Genomic DNA, 15,284 nt, shown 5'->3' on the forward strand with positions numbered 1-15,284 from the left:
GAATCCGTCACTCCTTAGAATCCATCACCATTGAAAGGGAGGAAAGGAAAGGGAACCAAACAGAGTGGCCGTTAGAGTCTGAGGGAAAGAAGAGAAAGAACTGAAAGGAGGGAGGCGAAAGGAATGGATGGCCTGAGGTGAAAGAAAAGCCTATGTCCAGCTTCTCTTTGAAGACCTCCATCAAGACGGAGCCCACCATCTTTCCTCTTGGTAATTGGGCTCTGTTGTTCAACTGCTCTTACTGGCAAGAAGTCTATGTACACACTATACCTTTAATGCATATTCAAAGCACATTTCGCCCCTCAAAGAATTCTGGGCACTGTAGTATGTTAACGCTTGCTGGGAATTGTAACTGTGAGGAGTGAATTTCAGGGGGCCATAATTCTTTGAGGGAAAGAATGCACTTTGAATGGATGTAGCAGCATAGAACATGTCTTTGCCACCTGCTGTGTGACAGACCTTCGGATATTGGAAAAGTGTGACCATGCTCCTCCTCAGATGTCTCTTCTCCAGGCTAGGTATGCCAAGTTCCTTCAACTGTTACTCAAAGAAGATTGCTTTTTTTACATACCCCTGACCATTTTCATTGCTCTCCTCTGAACACATTCCAGTTTTTCTATAACCTTCTCAATGTGTGGTACCTGGAACTGGAAACACTTAAGATGAGGTCTGACTAGTCTTCAGTCAGTGGCCCTGCAATAGACTTGGAAACTAAGATTCTATTAAGGCATCAAATTAACATTAGCCTTTTTTGCAGCCACATCACGCCCAGGGGTGCCAACTTGACTAAAATATTGTGGAGGCCAAAGCCCCCACGGCCTCTAGGAGTTAGTTCCTGCAGTTTATGACTGGCTGCAATCCTGAGATGGTTTTTCCGTGATACACTACTGCCATGCCAGGTATCTGTCCACCTCCTCCATTTTATACATGTACATTGGGATTTCCTCCATAAAGCATCCCTTTATGCCAGTCCTCTTTCTATGATTTTTTGGGGCCCAAGAAGGATTTGGTGGTCTGAAAGAGAGATGATAATCTCATGCTTGTATATTTTCGACAAGTAAATAGGTGTGCATTAACAAATGGCTGTCCCCAACCCCAACAAGGAATCCTTATTTGCTTCCAAGCAAATACCCACCCAATTCTACAGGTCTGGGATGATCACGGGGAATGTACAATCCTAATATTCATCTGCATTTGCATTGGTGATGCGGTGGCGTCAGGGCTGAGCTATCTGAGGCGAGCCAGGAACTGGGAAGCAAGAGTAAACCAAAAACAATGGATCGACCAGGGGAAAGGCCCAAGTCGAGACTGACAAATATCAAAGGATACAGAGCTCAGGAAGATCTTGAGCAAGGCTCAACTGAAAAAATAATCCCTTTTGTACTCCTTCCCACCAAGAAGGAGCCAATGCAGGGGCAGAGGAAGGGGTGTGTGGTGGGGGCAGACCGCCTCAGGTGTCTTTGCTGAGGGGGGTGACATCTGGCAGTCGCAGGCGGGCGGTGCGCCAAATGTCCGCCATTTGTGGCTCGCTCTGCCCCCATGGGCGGCTCGCTCCACCCCTGGCTGCAGGGCCGCACACCATTCTGTGCACCCAAGCAGCTATCCCACACCTGGGAGGGCACGCTTTGCACCCCACCCCCCTCGGGAGCGCGCCCACCCTGGGAGCATGGGCATATGCTCCGCCGCTGAGCCAGTGGTCAGCCCGGGTGGACAGAATCAGTCAGAAGAAGCTGCCAACTGCAGTTCAGTCGTTCATCATGCATGGCAGCTGCAAACAGATCTAGCAGCGGAAACCTGCTTATATGCATTAGTTTCTCTTCCTGGCTCACACAACAACCCTCACATCTATTTCCCATTCTTGTAGGACATTTCCTAATGGTTTTTTAAATTAATGGGGCAAATATATTCCCCAAATGCTTTCTTGGGGTGTTGCATTATATCTCTTGAGCTCTCACACACAAACATTCACACACACGTACAAACTGCAGCCAATATCATTTAATTTGAATTTAGATTCTGCCCTAAACAAAGAGTTATGTGGCCTGCATTTTTTAACTTTTTTTTACTGCCATATCATGATTTACTAACTCCATTTTGGGGGTTAAAGGGAGCATGACCTTGCTCCGTATTAATATTTAAAGATTACCTTGTGCATGAAATCAGATGCTGACACAAGTCTCACAGGACTGGTGAGCTTTCTAATCTTTTGAAAGAAGCGGTGCCACATTGCAAATATGTCTTGCAAAATATTCAAGCTACAGGATATAACAAAATGTTAAGCCAGCAGGAAGCATGTCGTGAAAATTTCAATCTGTACAAGCAGTTTGGCAATAATCTATTTTTAAGTGAATTGCAATACCATGAAGGACATTGCTTAACATCGTAGCAAAGGCCAACAGCTTAATCTGAGAGACTGCAGCAAGGAGAATAATTCTCCTAGTCAGTCATAAATGCATTTAGTGCCCTTTTCAAGGTAATAAACAGAATCGACTCTTTTGAAAAGGGGAAAAGGGGGCGGGGTGGAAATCATCCCAAATTTTACATACAGTTTGTGCAACAATTTTGCACTTTGGGGCTGGGGGGGAATCAACCTTGAAATGTTTTGAAATTACAGCTGGTCACCCTGAAGCAATAACTGGTGACAATGTTTATATAGATTACAAACACACACATATACCCACATACAATTTTTGTGTGTATAAGAACTAGCGAGAATAAGGAAGGGAAATCTCCATCTCCTTTCAACTTTTCTCAGTAGTCAAAATGTCCTCTTCAAAGTTCCCCTTTGTCATGCACATCTCGAGGAACTATTGTAAAATCAAGGGATAGGCAGCCTGTGCTTTTTTTCCAGACCTTGTTGGAATCCAACTCACCTCAGCACCTGCCAGTATGACCAATGACCAGGGCTGATGGTCATTGTTATTGGTGTCTGTCTCAAGATACAATGGAGTGTGCCTCTGGGGATAAAGTCAAATCACTGCACCAGCAGCACCAAAGTGACCTCTCTGGGGCACAAGCCTGGGCAATGTGTATAGACATCCTAGGCTGTCCAGACAATGACCTTCCCCCCTCTCAGCCTCACTGATGTGGTCCAAAGGAAAGCAGAGCAATACGTTTGGCACCAGCTTGGCTGCAGGAGTTGACGGAAGGAGGCATACAAGACGCCATCCAACCATTTTAGGGATGCCAGGTTTGTGTAGGGTTTACTCCTTAGCCTTTTCTTCTCCCAGAGATATCCCACAAGACAGCAGGAGTTTAGGATCCAAGTTTTCTAACCTTCCCAGGTTGACAAGCCCCATTTGCCCCTCTCTTCCCTCTACAGCACGTGCAGAAGCCACCTTCTTGACTGTTGGACCCACAATTGGCTTTGTCCTCTCATACCACTGGAACCTGTCTTTGCATGCAGGGGGAGTTCCTACCTCACTGAGGGTTTGAGACTCATCAGCTAGTGTCACCTGGTTAGCTGGCCAGTCGAAGAGGTTTCCCTGGGTTTGACCGCTGAGTGCAGGGTGAGGACTAAAGGTGGACAAACTACCTCAGAAGGAGCATGACTTGTCCCTCACCAGTGTTACTACCGCTCTCCTAATAACCCACACTTTCCAGTGGTCATTGTAGTCCTACAACATTTGGAGGGTCACAAGTTGCCCTCCTTGACAGGGTGTGGAATGAGATATGACCAGAGAGCAAATGTTAGCATCCTGGAAAAAAATCAGCTGTAACCAATGAAAGCAACAAAACTGGTGGTCGTGGTGGTGAAGACGATGACGACAACGATATATGTGTGTGTGCGAGAGAAGGAGAGAAATGTGTGTGTGTATGTGTGTAGGCTCTACACTTTTTCATACATTCTAGGCCTTTTTGTAGTGTAAACGGGCTCGGTCCAGTATACCTGAAGGAGCATCTCCACCTCCATCGTTTTGCCCGGTCACTGAGGTCCAGCGCCGAGGGCCTTCTAGTGGTTCCCTCGCTGTAAGAAGCCAAGTTACAGGGAACCAGGCAGAGGGCCTTCTCGGTAGTGGCGTCCGCCCTGTGGAACGCCCTCCCACCAGATGTCAAAGAGAAAAATAACTAACAAACTTTTAGAAGACATCTAAAGGCAGCCCTGTTTACGGAAGCTTTTAATAGGTTATTGTATTTTAGTGTTTTGTTGGAAGCCGCCCAGAGTGGCTGGGGAAACCCAGCCAGATGGGCAGGGTATAAATAATATATTATTATTATTATTATTATTATTATTATTATTATTATTATTATTATTATAGACCAAACCTTGGATGCTCAGATATTATTGGACTACAACCCCCATCATCCCTAGCTAGCAGGACCAGTAGTCAGGAATGATGGAAGTTGCAGTCCAGTAACACCTGGGGGACCCAAGGCTGAGAAAGTACTGGTGTAGATCAACAAATATTCTTCCCACATTAATCAAAATATGTCAGTGCATTTCTACAGCTTCTCTCAAAAGCACATGTTGGTTTGCTGAGAACTCTCAAGGTCAATTTGATCCCTTTTAATCTCATACTAGAAAAACCAGCTGATACAGAATATCGCTGGTGCCCAACTGTTGATGGGCACCATGATTTTATTTTACTTCATTTATTTGACAACATTTATATACAACTTGATTGTGAGAAAACCTCCCAACGGTTCACAAAATTATAAAATAAAACATTAAAATTCTCAATTAGCAGCAGGTGTTTAAAAACATTCAGAGATTAATATCAACAATAAGCTAAATACAGAAAATCACACCCACACCCACCCACACCCACACCCACACCCACACCCACACCATGCAGCTTCTACATGTCTGGAAACAAAACAAACAAAACAAAAATGTATTGTAACAGGCACTAAAAAGAGCACAGTGAAGATAGGTGCTTGGTTTCAATAGGAAGGGATTATATTACAGTGGTACCTCAGGTTACATACGCTTCAGGTTACAGACTCCGCTAACCCAGAAATAGTACCTCGGGTTAAGAACTTTGCTTCAGGATGAGAACACAAATCGTGCTCCGGCGGCGCGGCAGCAGCAGGAGGCCCCATTAGCTAAAGTGGTGCTTCAGGTTAAGAACAGTTTCAGGTTAAGAACGGACCTCTGGAACGAATTAAGTACTTAACCCGAGGTACCACTGTATACCATTTTTTTAACAACTGTATTTGGTTACGGGTTTGTTTTTGTCCTTAGTTCAAGGGGTTATCCTAAATGATGTTTGGCGTTATCCTAAATGGCTCTTAATTATCTCAAAGAGTACCTTCTCTCACATTCCCCCCCTTTGCTTTGCCCACTGAAAACTGAAGTTGCCCCTATTTTTTATGCTGATTGTTTGTTTTAATTTTAAAAGTGGCTGGCGAAACAGATTAAAGAACCATTCAAATATCTTTAAAAGACCAATGCTCCAGATACTTTGGAGTGCATCTCCCATCACCCTTGCCCATTGGCTAGGGCTGATGAGAGCTGTCATTCAAAACAACTGGTTGTGGAAGGCTGGAGTAGACGATGCTGAGCCAGGGGTCTGACCTGGTATAAGGAAGCACACCCTATGCTCCTAACCACACGGCTGCAAACTGCATAGGAACCTAGAAAGCACCCTTATAGCAGATCACAGTATGCATCCATCTAGGCCAGAAATGCAACAGCCCTCCAGCATCTCAGGCAGAGGTTTTTTCCTATGGCTGCTATCAAATACTTTTAAGTGGAGATGTCAGAATGGAAGTTGGGACCTTCTGCATTCAATGCATGGGCAGTGCACTCTGGGACTTCCCTGCCTCTTGGTCCAGCGGTTCTTGCAACCAATCCTGCATGTATTTTATACCACATTGGCTCTTAGGATGAGGCCACCAGTGCGGCATGAGTCTCAGATAACATGGAGCTATTTAGTGAAAGGAACTCACGTAGCCGAAACATTTTGCAATATCATACAATATTCATATTTTGGAGAGTTCTGATAATATAAATGGAATTGAACTACGTGATAAGGTTTCTGGTCTGCTGGATTCACTTCCTGATGTCTTTTCTCCTATTCATATTTCTAAACTTTTTTTGGTGGGGGAGAAATCCCATTAAATTCTCTTTAAATACCCTTATTGCTGGTTTGATGCTCTCAACCAAGAGTGATCACAATTTGTTAAGATAAATATATACTAGATCATGAATGTTTCATGAATCAGGCTTGGAAAATAAAGGATAACATCTTTTTATATATATGAAAGGAAAGTGAGCCTCTTTTCCATAGTGAAATTATTTCGCTGGGGAGGAGAATGAATGCTATTTTGGATGCTTAGGACACCTGATGTACCGTTCTAGATGAATTCAGATCATTTAGGAAAATGCTACAAGGTACTTTAGCTTATGACTCTCATCTGTTAACGCACGGCTGTTTAAAGTAATAAAAAGCTAATTACAGAGTGGAAGGATTTTGGTAACTAAATTAACGTAGATTTATCCCTCTAAACAAAAGCCCTTGCTTGAATATTACTATTGGATTGTGTTTCCTTGCTGATGTAAATGTGTATGGGTGACACCACTAGATGGCAGCCTTGGGTACAATCTTCCAACTAGCGACCCCCCCCCCCCAACTTAGTGTGTAGCAAATGCTCATATTTTGCAAATGTAAGTTTATTTGGGGCATGCTTGTTTCTGAATAAATATTGGGGACCGTGTGTACTGTCAGCTCTGCATTTTTAGCTTTACTTGGGGACATTTTTTTGTTCTGACAGTGCTTTTCATGAAAACAAATTGGGAAACAGATATGGAGCTAGACTGAAATTCCCTTCAAGAATCTTCAAGATGTGTGGGCCATTCTGTTCTTTGATTATGATAGAGGTGCGAAAATATACTTTTGAAATCCTCCAAGGCAACTCACTAAATATATGATAGGAATCAGCAACTGGTAGCCTCAGGGTCAAAACTGTACATCTGCAGACACACACCTTCTCTCATTCATTCATTTATAAAAATGTTTCTATACTGCCATCTCATGTAAAATATCAAGGCCTCTCATGTAAAATATACAATAAAAAGCAGCTCAAAATATTATTTAAAATGACTGGCTAGTCAATAACATTTTAACAGCAACACAGTCTTGCCTGCATAAAAAAGTTTTCAGGACACACCTGGAAGTCAATAGGGAGGACCATCTCTCTGCGGGAAGTGGATTCCACAGCATGGGAATGGTGACATTGTATATATTAGGGATGAGGGAATAAATCTGATTGAGGTCATATTGATTAGTGAACCTAAAGTAATTTGCACTTTCTGAAATGACGTGGGAGCTGAATCAACAGGCTTCCTTCAAAATTCACACTTCTCTGAATTTTTCAGTGTGGTTCTGCTGCAAAGAAATGTAGACAAAATTGTATATAACGAGATGAAGTAGGCAAATAAATAAATAAAGGCATGTGCTGGCAGAAATAACACACAAAAATTGCATTGCAAAAATGTGTGTGTTGGGCAAAAATATAGACAAACGTGCCTTTTAAAAAGAAAATCTCATTAAAATGCTTATGAATTTTCGTGAGGACGTTTTAAAAAAACAAAATCAAAATTGCAAATATTTGGTGTTGGGTCTTACCCTCCAGAGCAGGAGAAAACAAGCTTGCTCCATCTTCCATGTGGCTGCCCTTTAGATATTTGAAAATGGCTACCATATCTCCTCTCAGTCTCCTTTTTTCCAGGCTAAACGTACCCAACTCCCTCAATGTTCTCTTTGTGTGAGATTCATTGAAGGTGTTAAGACTTACCTTCCATGCTGGCCTAATGGCAGGTTGGAATGGGTCGTTCTTCCTTCAGGGCAATCAATTTTAGTACAGAACTACATTTCCTTGGACCCAGTTAAAACAGTTAGCCCACTGTACTTTGGTTCTCAGAGCTTTGCTTGTGTAAACAGGGTATACCGAGTCCAGTGTGGACAGTAGCTGAGGTTGACTTGCATATAAAGCTCAAAATCGCTTGGGACCCAAATATCTCAAAGGGGACTTTCCCCAGTATCAACCATCTTGAACCCAATGAACGGCAAATGAGGCCTTGTTGAAAGTGCTGCCAGTGGGGCTGCTCTCTGACTGGTCCTTTGTTTAGTGGCTGTTCCCCATTTGTTGAATGACCCCCATGGTGATATGCCCATTTCCCTGCTTACCAATGTTACCCAGGCATGTGGTGTCTGAAAGCGACTGTTCCTGACAACCCCAAAACCACTGGTTGAGTGAATGCTTTAAAGCTGCTTCTTTAGTACCTGCTTTTAGAATGCTTTTCAAAAGATTTTAGTATTGCTGTGTTGGCTAGCCCTGGGTTCCTTCGGGAAGAAGGGTTGGGATATAAGTTGAATAAATTATAATAATTATAATAAAGATAATATAAAGTAATACATGAATTCCGTGGTACTTCCTCACGCAAATCAGTGGCACTTAATGAAAGGACTGGAGCCTCAGCTCTCAGTGCAATGTTGGACAAAGGACAACATCCCTCTGAAAGGTAACTTCTGGGAAAACCAAACATGATAACCAATGTCACAATATTAAGTATATCATAAAATATACAGAAGCTGTTGATCTTGCTGTTTGATCCATCAAGACAGGCAATTTGAACATAATCTGCAAATTAAATTCAAAGCAAGCTCCATGCTTCTGAACTTTAGGCATATATTTATATATATAAATTCACAGAGCCAGAAAATAAATAAATCTTGATCTCATGGTTAAACTGTGAGAACCATGGGAAAAAAGCATTTTCAAATGAGATCTACTAGGGTGTCTCCTAGGACTGAGGTTTTAAACCAAAGTTGCATCAATTACTGGCTGTTTGTTAGGGCAGCTCCTTGCTGAGTAAAGGTCTCTGGGCTTTCATCGAAACCTCCCTCCCTTCCTGTTTGTTCTTTAGACAGAGCGAGGCAAACACCTCCTCCCAGCACCAAAAGAATGCAAATGCATCGTATATTTTATTTTTCTTTCTTCAGAAATTCATACAAATATTTAAAAGGTAGCGGATGATACTGTCATAGAGATGCACATCCTCAGAGTTGGGGAAATACTTCCTTTGATGCTTTGCAAATGAATCTTTTTATTTTATTTTAAGAAACCTAGAAAAAGCAAGGTTAGGAGAAAGCCTCAAGAAGTAGAAAAATCCACAATAATTTTACAAGGAAAACGAAACTCGTTAACACATGGCGTGCTATTTTCTTCAGAAGTGAAGGCCCCATGGGACTATGGTCCTTACTACTTAATCACTACAGTAATTAGACATGATGTGGGTGAGTATTTAATTGAACAGTGGGCCATTTCAGATGTTAAAGCACTTTGGCATAACATTTCATTTCCTTTTCCTCATGTTCAGGGGATGATTAAATGCATACTAACTTTGGTAGGGAAAAGGGAGAACTTGGCCTGTTAAGCTATTAATTGGTATTAAAAACTCTATTTGTTTGCACTGATTGTGGAAGAGAGTAACAGAATTGTTTAGTAAACAAATTAATAGAATATCTTATGCAAATCAGGTTATGTGTAAATGCACCAAGAACCCCAAGAAATCTCATTAATATATAAAGCATGGTGTTTTAACATACTGTGCCAAAAAAAATTATTCTGTGTCCTCCCCGCTACCATTCTGATCCCTTAATGAGAAGACATTGCATTCAGGGAATAGAGAATTTCCCCGAATTTCTCATAGGTAGAGTGTGGGGCTGAGGGAATCCACCAGTTCTATATGGTCTGCGAAGAACCTCAGCAATTTTCAAGCGGTCCATGGATGGGAGGGAGGTTTGGGAACAACTGATTCAGGATATATTATTTGTGAGTGTGTTGAAACAGTGATGCAATCAATGGGTCCTGTGAATTTTCGTACACCCTGTTGGAAAAAGAAACTTTAGAGCAGCATCTTTTATGTACATAATCTCAGAAAATGTTGCCTTTCATATGAGACAGGAAGGAATGCCAAGAAGTTCTGAGCTAGAAAACGGAATCTTCTTTTTTGATTGTCTTTCCCCCAAGGTTCATTTTCTCGAACAATACAACGTTAGCATCCCACAAGTGGCTTAGAAAAGACCCCAGAGAATTAAATATGCTAGTATTGTTTGGCCACCCGGAATCAAATATCATGGACGGTATGAAATGACTTATCATAAGCTCGGAGCACACAGTGGGGATCTTTGTGTTATTATTTGTTTAAGTCCCTGCTGCCCTTTTGCACTTTTGATGGTAATCTGTGTTTTTCAAAACATCAATTCAAAATGACATTTTTTGAATGTTGCTGTTGTGAATAGCTTTTGATGAATAGAGGGTTCCTTTGAAAGGTTACATGTGGGCAGCAAAGCGAGGGCACAGCTGAACTGGATCTTCCCTCCCCCTCCCCCACTTTTTTTTTGACCTTATAAAGGTGACTATGACACCTTTTTCTGTATATTGTTTATACTGAAGGCAGTGACTTACCAAATAAAAATTCCGCATAATGGTAAAAACAAAAATGTTCCATTTCTAGCCATGAATCCAGTTCTCCTTTCTTGCATTGAAACAACACTTTGAATCATAGAATTGTAGAGTTGGAAGCGATCCTGAGGGTCATCTACAAGAACCCTGTGAAATGCAGGAATCTCAATTTCATTAAAAATAGGGCACATCCACACTGTACAGTCAACACACATTTAATTACATGGCTTCCCAAAAGGAATCCTGGGAATTTAAGGGTTCTGGGAATTGTTACTCTGTGAAGAATAAACTACTGTTCCCAGGATTCTTTGAGGGAAGTCGTGTGCTTTAAACACGCTTCAGATATGCTTTAAATCTGCTGTGGATGTGACCTTAGAGTCCCTGGCCCATTTCAGAGGCTCAAAAATAATTTTTAAAAGCAAAGGTATGCATGTTGGTTTAGAAGAAGAAGAAGAAGGAGGAGGAGGAGGAGGAGGAGAAGAAACACAGTTGTTTTGCAATACTGGAACCAGCCCAAATGTCTCAAAAGTGTGACTAGTTCTCCAGAATACTTCCTCAAGCAAGGTGTCACATGTGGAGGACAAAAAAGAAGAAAAGAAAAGAAAAGCAAAAAAGTATTTTAAAATAGCTTGAGGTTCTACAGGGGTGGACTTTGGTAATATGGTGCCTGAGCAAGGACAGAATCTGCCCCCTCCCCTAAATATATATCTTTTAATTTCACAATACACTCCCCATTTGCGCGGGGGTTAGGTTCTGAACCACCGCGTGCATACACCAAAATCTTGTAAAATGAGGTGTCGCCTGTATCAGCTCAGTTAATAGGCAGGGAAGAACCTTTCCCACCTGTCAGCTGAGAGAGAGCCACGTTGTCCCTCCATGTGTGAGAGCCAGACGGACGGCTTGGCTCTCACACAGCTGATGGGAAGGGAAGTGCTCATCAACAAAGAGACGGAAGTTTTGAAGGCGCGTTTCATATATTTATTTCATGTTTATTTCATATTTTATTATCCTACCTTTTCTTCCAGCTGTGAAAAAATAATCTCTGTAGAAATTGGAGTTTTCTCCTTAATCTTAGGGGTAACATTAGCAGCGGTCCAATCAGGCTGCAGTTGGTTCTCTTATCACACAGCTTTATTACCTCAACCTCTGGAGAGCCTAATTACTTAAGTATTTCTTGAATAAATTTAAGAAGCGGTCACAGTCCATTTATTGAAGAAAATCTATTACCTCTGGTGTAAAAATGTTTTGCCAGCAGTTCGGATAGTAATAATAGTTGTCTGAGGGTGCTCCTATTACAAAATGGTCAGGTAACTGCCTACTGCCCCCAACCCCCAAAATGGATTCACTCTTTGGAAAACCTGTGTGGTTGCAAAACAAACAAGCAAACCAGTTTCCATTTGGTAATTGCTGGCTACAAAGGATAAGGATGGATATAGCATTTAAAGATAAGTCATAGAGCAGCCCTCTCCTGCAATGTGAGCCTGCCTTTGCGGTTTGGATAACATATGTACAGTGTTCTTTAAACAGAGCTTTTTTTTTTTTGTTTTCCAAGTGGCATGTATGCATTCTGTAGATATTCATCCAGTTTCGTCTTTGAATTTTTTGAAATAAAAAAGTAAGACCTAGTGAAAAAGGCAGGGTAAAAAATGATGTGCTGCTGAGGATTCATTTATTCTGATCTCACAATGCTCTGTTTCTAAATTACTATTTCTATCCGATGATTAAAAATCACGGCATTTTCTCATTTGAAATGTGTGGCCTTCTCTTTCTCTCTCCCTCCCCCCCCCATCTAATTCCACCTACACTGACTCACCCACGTGAAAGTAAAGCAGTGCTGGCACTGGGCATGTACACAGAAAGCAAGAAATAAGTGCATGACAGCTATCTTCAACTTGCATTGGGACTTTTAAAACCACATTGCAGGAATGTAGGCATCCGTTTCCATTCCAACCAGTGTTCAGCACTGTTTCTATTCCACTGCAACTCAGCTACCTTATCTGGCTCACTGTCCACAGTAGTGAAATTTTACTTATTATTGTTGTTATTATTTTGCATTTGTATTTCTCGAGACACAACAGAGCACACCTTCAGGGGCGAAGTCAAACTGCTGCATTAGCAGCAACAAAGTGACCTCCTCAGAGTGCAAGCCTGGGCAGCATGTAGGAAGGTTCTGGGCTCCCCAGACTACAAGCCCACCCCACTCAGCCCCACTGATGTGGTCCAAAGGAAAGCAGAGCAACACGTTTGGCATCAGCTTGGCTGCAGGAGTTGCCAGAAGGAGGTGCATAAGATGTCCCCAACCATCTTAGGGACTTCAGATCTAGCCTTTTCTTGTCATTAAGATATCCTGCCAGGAAGCGGAACTTTGGGATCAGAGTTTCCCTTCTCCTAGATGGGCTATCTTCCCAAGATGACAAGCCTCATCTGCCCCTCATTTCCCTCTACAACACATGCAGAAACCACCCTCTTGACCATTGGATCCATTATTGGTCTATTTCACTCAATCTTCTGGAGCCTGCCTTCACATGCAGGGGAAGTCCCTAGCCCACTGAAGGTTTGAGACCCATTGGTTACCTTCACCTGGTTTAGCCGGCCAGCCGAAGCCATTCCCAGGGTATGGCCGCTGTTGTATGTTGAGAGCTTCTAGGAGCCACAGGTGAGAGCTGAGTGTCGGGAGAGGATTAAAAGTGGACAAACGACACCGTAAGGTGTATGAACTGTCCACCACCAGAGGTACTACCTTTCTCTTAAAACCACATACATTATTTCACACCATTTCAATGCAAATAAAACACAATGCAAATTGGAAGGGGGAAATATGGCAACATCATATTTCATAATATTTCAGTTTGCAGACTGAAAACAACAGCCACAGCTGTTGATTTCCATTGGGGACATGGGAAAATTATGCAAACATTTTCTCCTTTCGTTTCCACTGGAGTCCTCCAACAACCCTACTCAAGTTACATATTTGTGACATATGCAAGAATTTCAACATGTTTCCAGTTTCATGGATGGTTTTCTTTTGCCACAGAGTTTATCCTTTTTAAAAGGCATATATTACTGAGCACGCTGTACCGTGCTTTTCTAAAGTGCGATAAAATCTCACGAGATATGACCAGCAAAACGTAACTCCGTACTTTATGCCTGTTGTAACTGACTGAAGGACACTCTGCCACACAAACACATGCAAAATGAGGTTCATGTATACATTTGCCAAAGTGTAATTTGGATATATCAGGTCCATTTGATGAAAAGGCTGCAATAGGTGCTCTTCCTGAAAACCTACATAAAATAGGGGCAACAGCAAAAAGAGTTTTTCAAGATAAGCAGCTCCTTCCACCCACAGAGGACTTTTGATCCAACTTTCCAGGTGGAAGGGGAGAAGAGGCAATCTTTGCTGTCTTTCCCCTCCCTTGAAGCCCACCACAACTGTTCCAGAGGACACCCAACCCTCCAGAGCAGATGTCTGAGAAGATGCAAGGAAATGTAGATGGAGTGAAACTGTTGGTGGGAGCAAAGTCTGGATCCAAGCCATAGTATTATCTATTAGTTCCTATAATGACCCCCAAGGCAGCATACAATGGAGGTCATCCCATTTTATCTTCACCCCAACCCTGTTAGGTTGTTAACAGTGAATGGCCCACTAGACTGCCTTCTCAGCTCAAGAATTTCCTGGAGGAAACCTACAATCTTGATACATTTCAACCCAGCTTCTGGCTTGGTTTTAGAAATGGTTGTTCTATTGCACAGCCTATAGCAGTGATATAGCATTTGATAGCTGGCATACACATTGTCAAATACTAAAACAGCTGGCAATGGTAGTACCTGATTTTACTGATAAATGACACATATTTAATATTTGACAGTTGTCAGCTTATGAGATTTCATACTTGACGCCTGCCAAAATCAAAACTATCAAGAGATGTTAATAAGGCATTCACGCTCACATTTTGAAGAGAAAGTTGCACACTCAGAATCTGAACTTGAATTCCAATGGAGAAATGCTGCATTTTCCATTTTAATGGAGCAACTAGATATGTTAATGGATATTTGCAACAACAAAAAATTGTTTCAGCTCTAATCTTAGTAGATAATGGAGTGGCTTTATGCTTGTGGTATTTGACAGGTTCGCTCACTGTTTCTCAAGAAGAAGAAGGCTAGCAGCATGATGGATCAAAAGCGTTTTTCACCATAAATGGTCCCCCAACCTCATCAAATCTCTTTGAATTGCTGGGGAGTGACAGAGGTGATCTTTTCTATATCCATTATCCACTCAGTATAATACAGCAGGATATGTCATTTGTGTTTCCAGTGCTATCAATAATAAGAGTCTCTTTAGATTCTATATTTGCTTGTTGGCATTTCCTTAGATGCCCATGTTCAAGGAAAGCTACAACTAAAATAGATGTCATGTAATGCTATTAGCATACTATTCTCATGCTGAGCTTTTCTCAGGACTCCTGATTTTGAACCAATGTGGTTGTATTTTGTGGGCAATGCGTCTCAGCATCAGTTGACAAAAAACCTAATTTCCTGATGAAGAATTACATCTGCAGATAAACCCATCAAGATCACAGGCATCAGTGTACTAGAATAAATCATCTATCGTGTTTGGCAGTGTATTTTTTTGCAATGCTGGTTGTGTAATTCAATGAAGTCCCCTTATGTCACAGGAGGACAACCTCTTAACTGCCTCTGGTCAAGCCTTTGATCCAAAGGGTTCTGGCCACTTGCTGGTTTTAAAAAGAGGCAAACAGAAGAATGCAAGGAAGGAAGTACCTGCAACTTATCATATCACATCTGTAGGAAACTGGTTAGCATACGGGTGCACTTATTTCATGGAGCAACGTTTATAGCATGGAGTAGGA

Source organism: Podarcis filfolensis (genome assembly GCF_964270895.1).
Source record: "Podarcis filfolensis genome assembly, chromosome: 6".
Taxonomy (NCBI): domain Eukaryota; kingdom Metazoa; phylum Chordata; class Lepidosauria; order Squamata; family Lacertidae; genus Podarcis; species Podarcis filfolensis.